Raw genomic sequence first — 15,317 nt, 5'->3', positions numbered from 1 at the left:
AGGGTAAGTGGTTTTTGCAGTCCATTTGTTGACAGTTGATAAAAAAAGCTTAAAATTGTAATTACTAAACATACCACTTTTAAGAATGAGGTACAAAAATTCAGAGTTATAAACAGTCTCTGAGATAAATTGCAGAATGTGCAGCATTGGCTTCTTTGGAATCAATAAAAAACAAAGGATCAGAAGTCCTGAGGGAAAAATGATCAAAGATGGTCACTCGGCCTGCAGAAAGCGAAAAAAAAAAAAATCCTGTCAAGACTATCGACTTTCAGTGATTCGTGCATTTTTAGAAGCGTGCATCTTCACTGTGCATAAGGATGACGAACAACTGAGTATTTAAAATCTGACTGCCGTCAAAATATTTTAGCATCATTTTTCTATCACTTTTTTCATTTTGTTTGAGAAGAAGTTAAATAAACAGGTCAGATCAGAAGATCATAGTCCTGCTTTTTTTATGTCTTCAAGCTTTAAAATATATTTGAAAAAAATCTTAAAACGTCAAGCCTGGTGGGATAAAGGATTCATTACCAACATGATCTAATATAAAATGTTCCAATATCTTACTGAAGATGGGATACATTGGTCAAAAGCATCTTATCCTATCTCCAGTTACAGAATTTGATTTGTAATATCACAGCTGTGTGGTGTTTACAGCCTGAACTGTCCAATAATAGCTCGTGCAACCCCATGTAATGAGAAATTATTGAACTAATCTAAATGTGTGTTTTGGGCGATAAAAAGCATTAACAAAACATTTTCAATGCCTACAACAGTATATTTGGCCTAATTTGAACACATTTTTATGGATCAACAATAGCAATAAAACCTACAAAAGATGTTTTTCGCTATAATTTAAAAAAAATAAATTGCTATAAATACAAGATTGGGGCATTTTAGTCAACAAAGAAACTGATTTTTTTCTCTTCCATATTTAGGCATATTCTCTCATTCTTTGGCACACACTCTGTGCCAAATACACAGGTTCAGTCAGACTAAATGTGAAGATCCAGTCAGTGCTGTTGCATTCCAGTGGTACATATTCTCAGTGCTTAAGGGGCTTTTCAAACCAGGGCCAGGTTGTATGCCCTCCGGCTCCTGAATAGCTGCTGAATAGCTGCTGAAGCACAGGATACAGAGATCAAAGCCGCTCATCTGCTCTCATGCATGTGACACTGAGACACGTACACGCTGATTATTCAGATACACAAATCTTCAGGGGTGGAGGCAAACTGGAGGGGAGTGTTTTGTTCATTATCATTAAGATCTGGCTTCTCCTCTGTTCACCTCTTCTCTCTCCACATGCTCATATTTCGCCCCCGCAGTGCTGATGAAGCCAACTTCTCAAATCTGCAATTTGCTCAATTATTTTCAATTATCCCACCATTGCAGCTTCTATCATTCCCCTCAGTTCAATTTTGAACAAAAATCACCTGTTGATTGACAGCAAAGGCCAATTAGAGGCAAAAGGAAAACTTTAACCCCTAAAGTAATTACTGATGATTGGTGTCACACAGGCATTTTTAAAGCCCTCCCAAAATGAGTGAGCTGAAACGTGGTTTTTGGCATGAAGCAAACAGCCTTACCAGGGGATTGCAGCTATCTTTTCAATGGGCTTACAGTTCAGGTTATTTGGAAGTTGCAAGGTGATACAACAACATTACTTTAAGATTTCTAAACATGCCCAAGGAAGCATATTTTTCAGTGAGTGCTATGGACATACAGTTCAGAGTGTGAATTTCTATCAACTGAGAGCTCTTCATCTATGCGCCTTTAGCACATTAACTTCAAGGTACCTCCATCTCAAAGCTTTAGAAAAACTAGTCAGCAGTAGATATGGGAATCAATGATGAACTGCCGCTGAGTCTGACAAAGAGACTCACAAATGCAATATACCTACAGTCTTTTTTTATCTTTAGTGGTTTCTTTGGTGGCTAATTCATTTATTTATTTATTTTATTTAACACTTGGTAGCAAAATGCCCAAATATGACCTTGCTGATTTTTCCCCCCACTGAGAAAAATACCTTTAGAACAGCTGCAATGCGCACACAGTGATTGCACTTTCTGTCAGTTCAATACAGGCAATGATCAAGGGTTCACAAGTTTTGATAAACACAAAGCTCTTATCAACTTTTGTTGCTTTATTAACTTAACAGAAAGCGAGTTTGCAATATTGAATGGCAGTGCTGTGCAGGTCGATGCCTTTATTCATGGGGCCACCCTTGGGTACAATTCCTCAGCTCAGTTTAGTTGTGCCTTCTCCTAAGTAAAGTTTGAAAAACACAAACCCTCTGTCTGTTCAGCAGTATACCTCATGTACCATGCATCCTCATGTCAGAATGCCCCGAGACTTCAAAATTAAAATGATGACAACATTTAATTACAATATTTGTAAATGTTTCTATACTAAATTACCACAGAATTGCATTTTCTGCAGCACAAAAACTTCAAATTGCATCATTTTGTCAAAGTTCTTCAATAGAAAAATCCCTTTTTAACATTCCCTACTTTCTTTTGTTTAGTACAAAGGACAAAGCAATTTAACAGAAAATTCTATTTTAATTGAGAAATTACATTTGATTAAGTTTTTTTATGTTTATTCTATTCTGCGTGAAAGTTGATGATTGTATGTTATCTTTGTCTTGTCATTTTCCAGGGTCATCAAATTCTAATTATATTTTACTGATAAAATTGTGACTAAAATTACACATTTTCTTTTGCACTGATGCAGTCACTATAGTTAAATCAGAACGCTAGATTTTTTTTACATTTGTAAACTTCACAAAGAAAAATAAAAAATTCTTGACTCCAGAGTTTCTTTCTCTTTTTCTTGTCCCATAACAAATTGCTCATGTGGTACGGATTCATTGACCTGCTAGCGTGTTTGTGACGAGTGGGCTGCCGACGCAAATGGTGGTTACTCAAGGCACATCTAATGACATTATGGGCCTAATAAGTTTTAATTGGGAAAAGATCTTAACTTGCCAATCTAATTGCAACTGATTAAAGACAATATTAGTTTTACTGCTGGCAAATTGGTTTGGGAGGGTGATGACGAGATTTTGGAGGGTGCAGCAGTACACTTGTGAAAATGCTGTGACTTTCAATTCAGTTCAGTTTAGCTTATTTATCTCAATGAACCTTAAATTGTGAGGAGACAGTTTAACAAAAGGCAAGGCTGTGTGGACAAATGCTCAATGGGAAACAGTCGTAAGTAGATGCGATAGACTGTGATGGTTGAAGAACTGAAGGTTAACAGCTCATCAAGAGCAACTCTTTGTTTAAACCTACAGCTATTGAATATATATTCAGCTATTTTAAAAGGTGTTCGCTTCTATAAAAGAATCAGTTGCAGTTACACTGATGATCCCAAACAAAAATATTTCTCGTCCTTTTCCTTTTTAACTTTTAAAATGTGAGCTGTTGCTAAACATACATGTGTGTTTTGAGTACTATGAGTATTTTCTTCCCTAAGAGTAATCTACTTTGAAATAAATACACCCTCTTATTATAAATATCATTTTTCAGTAAATCAATGCTAAAGAAAGTCTCAACTGATGAGCAACAAAGATGATAAATTTAAAATTTATCTTATGAATTCCTGCTTTTGCATGTCATAAATCTAAATTGGACTCCTCCTTGCTGGCTGTTTATTCATTTAATCTGACAGAAACTATTTAATATAATATAAACAATTTGTTAAGGCCAGATTCATCATTTTATTTGCTGATTAAAATACATTTTATTGGAAAAAAAATCAGCTATTGTTTGGTAAATACTTGCACAACAGTCTTCGCTAAGCATGATTATTTATAATACTTGTTTACTCCCAAACAGCAAAAAAGCACACTCGCAACAATGTTTACCTGCACACAAACAAAGTGATGCACATAAGTACACATTAAAGCATACGGTGCTTATTCCCTCACTGACATGCCCTGCATCGGTGGTGATTTAAAGCCAGACACAGGAGAGAACAGTAAATTATGCGTGTATGAGGCTTCATTTCCTGCTCTTCTTAAGCACTTGCTTAATTGCCATTCTCACCTGAGCAATTGTATAATTTCCTTTATTTTTCTCCTCCTCTGCCCAGAATATGAGTCTATAATGAGCTGTGGGTGTCCCCCAAAGCTAAGCCTGGCGCCTTGAAATAGGTTTCACTAATTTACCAATTAGTCATAAGATACAATTAGTGTGCAAGTTCCCTAAGTCCATGAGTGCCCCCACCACCAGTCTCCTTGCTTTGATTGTTCTATCTCTGCCATGATGATCACTCCATTACTTGGCTCATGCTCCCGTCTTGCTTTGTTCAGCTTCACTACAACAGCGAGGTCCCACCTGCACTTTGGATATTACTCTAGCCCTATGTGTCTCAGAGGGTATCGGCGGGGGAGTGGGAGTGTGTGAATGTGTCTACGTCCGCAGCTCTGGTTTTCTGTTTAAGTGCAGCTGGGACCGGTTTCACTGACCAAGAAGATGAGAGTTAAAGAGGGAAGGAAAGGGGAAGAAGGTGTCTGGAGACTGGAAAACTTATGAGAACTAAGATAAGTTACCAAGCAGCAAGTGAAAGTTTGCTGGAGGTGCAAATCTAATTTATGGCTGGAGAATATCGCGTTGTGTTTCTCTTATGGTTTGCTGAGCTATTAAATCTAAACCTGAGGACAAATAAGAAGTGTGTACTGAAGTAAAAAAAACGAAAGGACAGAATTTTAACCCTGCTTTACTCCCTGGATGGTTTAATGTTGTACACAAGGTTCTGAGTGTACAGTGACCAAAATCACAAAGATCATTTGTCAGTGGCTATTTCTGAGTAAACACCTCTGTTTTTTGCCCACACTTTGTAAGAGGGCGTGCAAAAATATATTCAAACCACAGTACTGTTTGAAAAAATGATTGCATTTACTGCAATGTAATAGAAACGCAAAGATGTAAAGGCTAGAGTTTTGTGAACTTTACCACAACACTGAAGAACCAGCACATTAGCTTAAAAACACTCATTTATTAACCTCTGCAGAGGTGTAATTATGTGTGTTTAAAAGTTAGAAACTGTATAATTAAAATGTCTTAAAGTGTTAACATAAACCGCTTGGTTCACTGGAATTTTGTTGGTGCTTGAGAAATGATATGAAGCTATAAAGTCTTGTGTTCAGGTTGGGCTTGAGTTCTTAGGGATTGCAGCTAGAATTTTCTGTGCTGGTTTTCTTTTGCATGGAGGGACACGTGCAGCGTGATCACACAAAAGATGTTCAAAGCGCTAAAGTGAAACTGCAAAATGGTTTACTGTGAGCAAGAACTGAGCATTTCCATTTCCACATAACTATATCAGCACATATTCAGGCAGGACTTCCCAACAGATAAAAAAAAACATGCTTTTTAAAATATTTTTAAAGAACTCAGCTGAATTCACAGGTTTTTGTGTTTTTACACACACAACAGGCTGCAGTGAGTGTTTTCTTTAGCAGTTTAGCCATGATTGTCTCTTCATCTTTCTACTTCCTCCTGTGAGACGTGGATTTCAGTTTAGACTTTTAAATCAAAATCAACAAAACAATTAAGTAGCTAGAATTTGGGGTGAACAATTGTTTTCGCATATTTGTTAAAGTGTACCGAATCAATTATGTAACTGACAAATGAGAGAACGGGTATGTTGCTTTCAACCAATAAGCTATGGCCTTCTTTTTAAGTTCACTTGCAAAATTGTTCATACTTCCATTTTCACAACTGCTGAATCCCTTTCAAGTTCTCACGGCTGCTGGATGGTCATAAATAAAAAAATTAATTGTCGCAAAGCTCCATTTGACTTTACAGTCTCACATGGTTCTAAAAATCAAAGCCCCTAATTGGTGACTGTTGCTCAACAAAGATCATGACACATTTTCAGATTCATCAGAAACAGAGAGTGACCTGTAAAGGATGAAATCCTCTTTTTATGGGATTTTCTTTTTTTACATTTTAGGTTATATCAAATAATTCTACTTTAACCATCAGTGTAGTATGTTCTTTTAATTTGTTTATTTTTAAGGATAGGTGAAATTTCAAAAACACTCTTTCCTTTAAGGGGAATACTGTGTTCATCTTGTTTGAAAGGATCAAGTTTAATTTATCTTACAGAGAAGACTTCCCATTAATGAAACCACAAAATATTAACTAATTTTTGTCTGCTTCTGATTCACAATGATTGACCAAAGAAATACTCAGAAAATGAGTTTTCCGCTTAATTTTCTTTATATATATCTTCCATCATGAGAAGGATGCCACGAGAACATGTTAAAAACAACAAAAAACATTTTCATTGGAGTGGGTCTTTAAAATTTAAATGAATTAATTATTATCAAGAGCATTATGGCTTTTCATTGCATAATAATAAACCCTGCTAAACATGAAACTAAAACATTTGTTAACGACAAATATACAAAACAATGAAGATATTTTAAAGGATTGTTCTTGTGTTGTCATTTGCCTGAGTGTCTTTTAATTCAGCATCTCAGCTTTTCTCTCTCTTCTTTGTTGTACCTTCCTCTCTCACTCACTTCCTCTCAGAGGTTCATTCCCTTCATGCTAATGGACAACAACCCACCCCAACCCCCCCACCACCCCTTGTCTATCTAATCAAAAATCAATTAAAAACACCTCGCCGCCAAGTCTCCAGAGCCAGCCTTGGTCGAGGGTGGAATAGAAACAATTCCCGCATCTCTTTCTCTCCCTTTTCACAATCTCTCGTCTCTCTCACTCGCTTCCTCTCCATCCTTCCTCCACCTATGGTCTCCCAATCTCTCCCCTAAGCCCCGCCCTCCTGTCTACTGGAAGTTGGCAACATGATTTACGAGAACGGAGAACTTAATTTATATATTTTTTTCCTCTTGCATCCTCTCATTTATTTATTAGATTTTTTTCTCCCAGCCGCCTCTTCCTGTCTCTGGCGTGGAGGGGAGGTGGAGGATAGAGGGAAAGAGAGGATAGGATTAGATGGAGAGTGGTCTCGAGGCAGACCAGCAGACTGGCAGGCCTGCAGACATGGAACAGATCTGTCCCACACTTAATGGCATTAGTGCCGTCCCTGAAAGGGGGAGGGAAAGCCAACAGGGAGACAGGCAAACATATTAAAACTGCTTCTATACCAGACACTTGTCTACTCCACTCAAACTTAAACTTTCACTCCAACTCCCTTTTTACTGGGTCTGCTTACGTCTGTGTCTGAGGTAAAGCAAAGCTTTTAGTGCAGATTTGCTGATCCCAAACCCAGTTAAACATTTAAGATATTTTTGAAAATTAGGCCCACTCTCAAAGAATTAGAATTAGGACGGTGACTTATTCAGCTCTGAAAGTTCACATGGACTGTGGCGAGAGCAACATCTATCTGAATGTTATGTGGACAAAACTGCTGTAACTTGTTCGTCCTAACTCATTTACACTTAGCCTCATCCCACCAGTATTTTTGCACATCTTTCCAGTCTGTGAAACTGTGCCGTGATCGGTAAAAGATTGCTGACTGTCAGCACACCTTCACAAACTGACTCCAACTCTTGCAGCACCCTCAGAGCCAAAAATTACCCCCTCTAACAGGCTTGGTTAGTATATCCCTGTTTCAGGAGCACTGGGCAAATTCATTTTGCTGTTGGACAAGAAGAGAAAACTAGAAAAAGAGAGTAAAAAGAGGAAGATTGGAGTCAGCAACAAAACACCTGAGACAGAAGGAAGGTAGTAGAGAAGAAACTCCTGTATGTCTCTTAAACATGCACATATAAAGTACGGGAGACAATGGAGCATCTCTGGGTGAGGAAGCTGAAAGAGAATGTGAGAGGACACTGACAGACAGGTAGAGAAAACATGGTATGTCTTTTGATGGATGGAACATGGAGTTGGTAAATATACATAGACCCCACCCTCAAGCAATTTCAGCTGTCTCAGCACAGACCGCCAGATGAATGGGGGACATCTTTCCATGCCTTTAAGAACAGGTTAATTGACAACAATATTGTTTTGGATCATGAGCATATAAAGAATCCTTCCCTCTCTGTCAAGCAAGTTTGATTTATCCATTTTCTCCTGAGCCGGCTGAGGAGGAGGGGGAGCAAGGGCAGGAGGAGATTGGCAGACACTAACAGCCTGGGGAGTGTTTTCTCTTTATCTCTTTGTCACAAAGGCCACCCTAGGTACTGCAGATGTGTCTGGAAACAAGTTTAGAAAGAGCTATTGATCGTACTGAGTACTCCAACTGTATATATCTGAGCTTTACCCATATTCTTGCACCCTGAGGAATACTATATACAGGAACATGCTGTGCTAAAGGTCACCCTCTGATAGAAACAGGGAGCTGCAACCACTTTTGCATACCTATTTATTGTCTTAACAAGCTTGCATCTTTATTGTTAAATCGATCTAAATGCCCCATACACTTCTATTTTGAAATTATCAGGGATGAGTAGTGGCTGCTCATATTCCCATGAAAAATAGATGAAGAATAACAGCAAACAATCACAAATGTTTTATGTGAACTGTTACTATAGTAGCAAAAAGTTGATTAAGCCCCCGAAAGAAATCACCTGTGGAGTCCGGTAATTATAATTATCCATTGTTGTTTGATCCAACAGCTAATTTTATTTGCAAATCCTTTCAGACCTTTAAAGGATTAAAAATGAACAATTTTCTGCTTGACATTCAGTCATTCAGGATTTTTTTTCTGCACCTCTACGTCTCTAAGGTTCAAGATCCATCTACACAATGTGAGAAATTATTTGCTTATTGCATTTCCTGATATTTTTAAGGTCAAAACCAAGCTCTAGCAGCTCTACAAAAGCTTTTTGAAAATTGCCATTTGTTGATTAAATATAATTTATTGAAAATAAATGACATCTGCGGATGTTTTCTTCACCACTCTATAAAAATACTTAAAAATCTACCGTGAAAATTAAAGGTAATTTGATTTATCGTGTGTGTTTTCAAGCCATTACTTTTAGCACTAGATACTGAAATGCTTTATTAGATGTTGTGTTATGAGCAGCTGTATGTGTTTAGCCTGCAGTTAATTCTGGATGGGAGTGAATGTCCATTAAATGTAATCTTGTTTTTTAGTGCAGTGCTCAAACCGCAACTTCAGAGAATTGGCCACCGATGAAGACATCATCCATCATCCCACGGACACTCTGCCAGAACACTTGGAGATAAATATGGAGGCTTTTTAAGATGTACCTGTCTTTGCAAAACCACACAATCATAAATCCCATACAGAACGGGGACTTCTAATTCCTACCTATTTCTACAAATCAAAACAGTAAAAAAAGAAATTTTTTCATCAAGAAATCCTCGCTCTGTCAGCAAAAGCTTTAATTCAGCATCATTTTTCAACGCGTTGAAGGCTGCTGTGACATGTCTTTTTGTGCCTGCTTCTATCCCGTTTTTACCTCTTTTAAATATTTGAAGCAACATTAAAGGATCACCCAGAAACTTTTCTTCTCGCTTTGATGAAATAGTGCTTTTAAAAGTTGATCTAAGAAGCCCACTAGAACACTTATTCCAGCATCAGCAGTGCTGCAGAAAAAAGAGCTGCCTTAATTGGATTGCATGAGCTCTAAAAGGTTTTTTGCACATGGGTTCTTCTGCAGGCTGCTGGGCTCCAGGGCCAGACTGGGTACTGAGGCGTAACTGCCAGGCGGACAGGCTGGACTAGCTGATAAAGTCCAGAGACTCACTGGTGTCTTTGTTGCCCGCAGAGAGTTTAACGGTAAGATGATACCGTGAGCCTTTGAATATGTGATTGAATCAGTGAATACAGCACACAGATGCAGAAGCTCACAGATACACAACACACATCTCTTCAATGTTTAAAAGGTACAGTATGCAGATCTTGTGCTGTGTGCACATTCTCAGACACACATTTTTTTAGACTTTGATTTGCTTTTGTTCTACTTTTTCTTAGTGTACACCTACACAAAAGTCCATAGACTCTCATAAAGGATTCATCTATCAGTGGTTCACTTTGCCCTAAAGCAAGTAAGCGCTGCTGCAGACATTGATCAAACTGCCTTCTAACATGAAAAAGTTCAAAATCACACTTTTCAAATCCCTTTACAGCCAGCAACCTTGCACCAGTGAAATAAAAAAGGGCGCACACTGACTCCCATGTACATTATCACACCAAGCAAGCATGCACATATGGATAGAAGACAACCTATGCCAGAACACCGTCTGTTAAATAATGCAACAAAAGCACACACTTTTACGCCTTTTGCAGGGTAGAAAAAGTTGTTTTTATATTATTAATTAAAAGGGTACTTATATTTATTGTTTTAAAATGTGTGTTTCTGAGTAGTAACGTACAGATATAGAATTAGCTGTTAATCTTTGACTATTTGTCAGTGTCCAATTGTGTGCAAACGTTTTAACATCTCATTCCTTTTATTGAATAAATTGTTGTCCCTTATTTTTTGGTATATCTCTGCACTTAAGTCTTTTATTTCCTTCTTAAATTAGTTTTTGTTGTTGCAATGCTAAACCTAATAAAGATTTTTTGGACAATTCCAGATCAAGACTGATGAAGGTGAATTAAAGCAAACAAGCTTCAATTTAAACATGCATTTTACTTGGAGATTTTTCAGATTTAAATTTTTTGAGCTCTCTAATCACTCAAAAATATCAAAAATTAGTCTATCATCCAAACTCAAGCTTTTTGACCACAGAAAGATTCCATGGAATAATTTTTGCACAGCAGCTCAGTTATTAGCCTTTGTTCCAACTGTTTTGCATTTCACCCCTCCAGCCCACGTAAATGTTAATGCACTCCCACACAAACAGATCGGTTTCAACCGGGCAAACATATTTTCCGTCCTGCTCTGTTTGAGACACACTGATATTGTTGTGAAATTCTTTTGCCTTTTTCCCTAAGCCAGCTCACATCTTGCACAGCTGGGCCCGTGTGTGCACACACACCGAAAAAGTCTGCAAAGTCAGTTTTTTTGTATCTCTAGCAACCACCTCGTAGTCTGCTGGATCAGCTGAAATGGGATCCATCCCTCAGATCCTGCTGTACCTCTCGCACATACTGATGTAGTCTGATCTGCTGTCAGTAAGACGGCCTGCAGGGCCTCACAGCCCAGTCTCCAAGGACCATCTCAGCTAGATGCTCAAAGAGCTAAAAAGCAAAAAAAAAAGCAGCCACCACATACAGTAAAGAATATACTTGGAGCAGGAATGCTACACAGTATACCCACTCTGCTTCAGGCAGCTTTAACTGACATCACCACACTGCCCATGTCTGGCAAGTCACCAGTGTTTTGATGTGACACGAATGTAGTACAGTGATCTGCCTCAGGACAAAGGGACACTCGCAGTAATGCACCAGCTCAAACAGACGCACACTTATTTGGTTCCCTTTAGTGAAAGAGTCACAACAGTCATTCACAGACTGAGAATGAGAAGGTTCCATACATAGGCTGCATGCACTCTGACCGTTTTAAGCCACAGCTGGAGCTCTCTTTCTCCAGCAGCGAGTAAACAGCCTTTTCAGCAAACGGAAATTTACTGACTTTATACAACATTACAATGATTCATACACTTTGTCTTTTTTTTTTACCTAGAAACAGAACAGATCTAAGATACTTTCTGTTTTTTATGAGCTCCATTCATTGTTGCTCAAATCTTTTCTTCTTATCATTCTAACGCATTTGAAAAACATACACATCTTACGACAAGATACTAGAAAAGATTTTAAAAATCCTAATGGAAAATCTCTGGAATTTTTGCAAGCTGCTGACCACGAGAACAAGGCAATGCTTTGAGAATATTTTATTAGACGCATCACAAAAAAAGGTCATTCACAAATGTCACTTTAAATCATAATGTGCAAAAAGAATCTTTGTGTCCACAGGCGTTGCTGATTGCCAGGGATAAAAGCCATCAGGGTCTGGTCTGGGTTATTGAACTGCCAGCTGTGAGCTATTTTGGAGGTTGTATGTGTCAGACTGGTTGCTGCACTACTTGACATCATCAGGTCAGATGTTTCCAGGCCGCAAAAATTACAGTTTTAACAACACCTTCCATTTTTCAAAACATTATTTTTGCATCAGTTTATCAGCAGATTGCTCCTCCTGTATAATTGAGGAAAAACAGTAAAAAAAAATATTTTTGGAGAAAGTCATAGCCAGTGTTTATAGATTTGTTTCACTACAGATTTTAAAAAAAAAGAAAAATACTTTGGCTTTTACTTGTTTCAGTCGGGAAGCAATGTTCTGTTTGAATTTTATGTAATCATTAAAATAAACACCCTTCAGTCAGAACATTATGACCACTGACAGCACAGTTTCACTGCTGTCATGTACTCCAAGGAAAAGACACAACCCGGCTTTCATATTGGTGTCACTTTAAAACATAAGAACATTTCTGCAGACTAGCTGTACTACTCCACATGTAACCTTACAGCAGCAGCTTCTGCCAGCATGACAGCAGAGAACCCAGCAAAAACCACTTTAAAACATCTCTAAGAACATGACAAACAGTCTAAGGTGTTCATCTAGTCTCCCTCTGTCTTCCTGATGAGGTCTGATGGCATCTGTGGGAAAAGAGACCAACAAGCTCAAGGAGCTTAAATAATCTATAGCTAACACTCTAGTAACAAGAACAATCCCAAAATTTCTGTGCTCATGGTCTGTTCAATACCACAAACGTTTACATTAGTGGATTTATTTGGATATTTCTTAAGGCCTGTCAGAACTTGACAGGTTCCGGGATGCTGCAATCGTTTCTTCTCAGAAAACACTTTTCTTCGCATGAACAACAACTCACTAAAGTTCCATCCTTTCATTTTCTGCTTTCTTAACAACACAAGAATGAGTAAATGTCAAACCACTGTGAAAACTGATTGTTTATTTCTATCTCACTTGGTCTTCCTCTCATTAATCTGATGTGCCTTCAAAAAGAAAAAGACCTAAAAATCCATCTGGGGCCATCATTGCAGACTATTGTCTGAAAGGCCCATTCCATCCAAACTGAATTAGGATCAATGTGAGGCATACACAAATATGAGCGTCATTAGATCAAGAGATGTAAGTAAGGAGAGGCACAATGAAGGAGAAGGAAACAAACGGAAGCCGATAGCTGTCCTCCTTTTTCAGAGTTTCAAGAGAAGATAAGCATGAAGCCCTCTGAGCTACATATCTGTATGTTGATGCTTTTTAAAAACAAGTAGAATGAACAGATGCTAAAAAAAACTTTCAGCTTTCCAAGTGCCTAAGTCTCATCAGTTTTTGCAGTAAGGGAAGAAAATGGAAAGTAACATTAAAAGAGGACGGAGGAGGAAGTGACTGAGAGCTGTGTGCAAAGACACAGCTGGATTTCTTGGGTTGCTTGAGTAAGAGCAAGATTGGTGGCAGAGACTGCAGGAAAGATGAAAGGAATTGAGAAGGTTCACTGGAAGAAAACAAGTCTTTTACAGTGGAGCTGAAAGCAGGTCAGCAACAAACGAAAGCACAAGATGACCCCTGTGTTTTTTAAGGCAGTGAAAAGGTTGAGATTTGAACAAGAAAAAATAATGAACTTCTTCATGAGGAGTTAGTGTTAGTGTGACTTGGTAAAGACGAAGTGAAGAGGAGATTCTAGAGAAACAGCTGATTCCACAAAAACGCATGGAAACAGAAGGTGGCTGGTTTTTCTGAGAGTGATACAGTTTCCAGGCAGGGGAGTTGTGTGCAGGAGGCTGGAACCAGGAGTGAGGAGATAGGGTGTGAAAATAAGACACACAGAGAGTGAGATATGAGGTAGAGTGAGATAGAGATGGATAGGACAGCCTGGAGTAAGACAGAATTATCGACCATGATCGATCAGGCCGACTGATGCCAAATGGGGGGTGTAATGATAGGTAATGATATGAGCCTGAAGATGGAGCACAGGGTGGCTCCACAGAATCTGGGCTTTGGATCCTTGACCGCGCAGCTCCTTACACTTTCAATAAATGCTCCAGTTGGTTGCACATCGGAGGGATGCTTTCATATAAGCCCTGACAACGATCTATATTTACAGCACATACATGTCACATGTACGATTCATATTTATTGTCTCTTCTTTTCCTGAGCCAGACCGCACACTCACACCCTCCTTAGCAGTGTGTTTCTTGCCACTCTCAGTGTGGCGCCACACCCCCCCATCATCATCTGTCTCTTTCTTCTCTCTCCATCATTACGTTTCCATTTCTTCCTTACTCGCCATAGATCTCTGTGAATTTAGTTCCCTGTTTTTAAATCAACCTGTCATGCATATATTGCTGCTGAGCAGAGAGGCTTTTCACTTGATAGTATCCCAAACCGTACTAGCACACACACACACAAAATGACACGGCATATTTATCTGCACAACCTTGGCAGACCCACTGACTTAAACAGTTTCTACAGCAACGTGAAGAGGCTGAGAATAATGTATTCTGTTATGGCTGGGGTCTGATGAGCATTATACTGGTCTGTTCCAACATTAATGTCAGACTCCTTGACTCTCAACATTGTTGAAGAACACCAGAATTGACTGTAATCTACTCAGTGTAATAGCTAAGAAGCCACTGGGTGAACTATAACTGGGTTAAAATTACAGCTCAGATTTTAAAGCCGTTTAAGACAGAAAGCCCCCAACGTTAGACTGACCAACTGAACAGTAAAATATGCATAATCACTGACATCATTATATGTATGAATAAAGTCTGTTGCCATTGAAAGCAAATCTAATCCGTGTTTCAGGGTAAATTCACACTTTTTAATACTTACCATGTTCCTGGAAAAGCATTGAAATGCACTAGAAGTCCTTCACAATCAGGCTAAATCAGTGAAATACAGAAAAATAAATAGCTTTTACTGTCAAAGCGACACACATGCGCTCATTCAGTACAGTTTTTCTGAAAATAAAGGGGAAGGCAAAAGGTTTTTTTTCTCCTACTTTTCTAGGTCACACTGACAGGACAAGAAAAGATTTCATCAAAAATCAAATGTATACATCCCAACTGCCTTACCGAGCAGCATGAAACCAGCTTGAACATTTTTACAGCTGACATTTCTTTATATCCTTTTAACTAAAGACTGCTATTTTATCAATTTAAGTCAATGTAATGATAAAATACAGTTTATACAGTATCTATAATGCAGTATTGCAAAGAAAAACAAATGGGAATTAAACTGAATGGGAGATCAATATTTACTGTACAATTACAGTTAAACTTCCAGCAAAGCTTTTCTGAGGAACAGAGGTGAACTATTGTTTGTACAAATACCATTTATACTTACATGTAGATTCCCACACTGTATTGTACAGTATTACCTTAAATGCATGCCCCCCTTTTTAGAGTTA

Source organism: Oryzias latipes, chromosome 8, assembly GCF_002234675.1.
Source record: "Oryzias latipes chromosome 8, ASM223467v1".
NCBI classification, from domain to species: Eukaryota; Metazoa; Chordata; class Actinopteri; order Beloniformes; family Adrianichthyidae; genus Oryzias; species Oryzias latipes.
Note: the sequence above shows the minus strand (reverse complement) of the source record.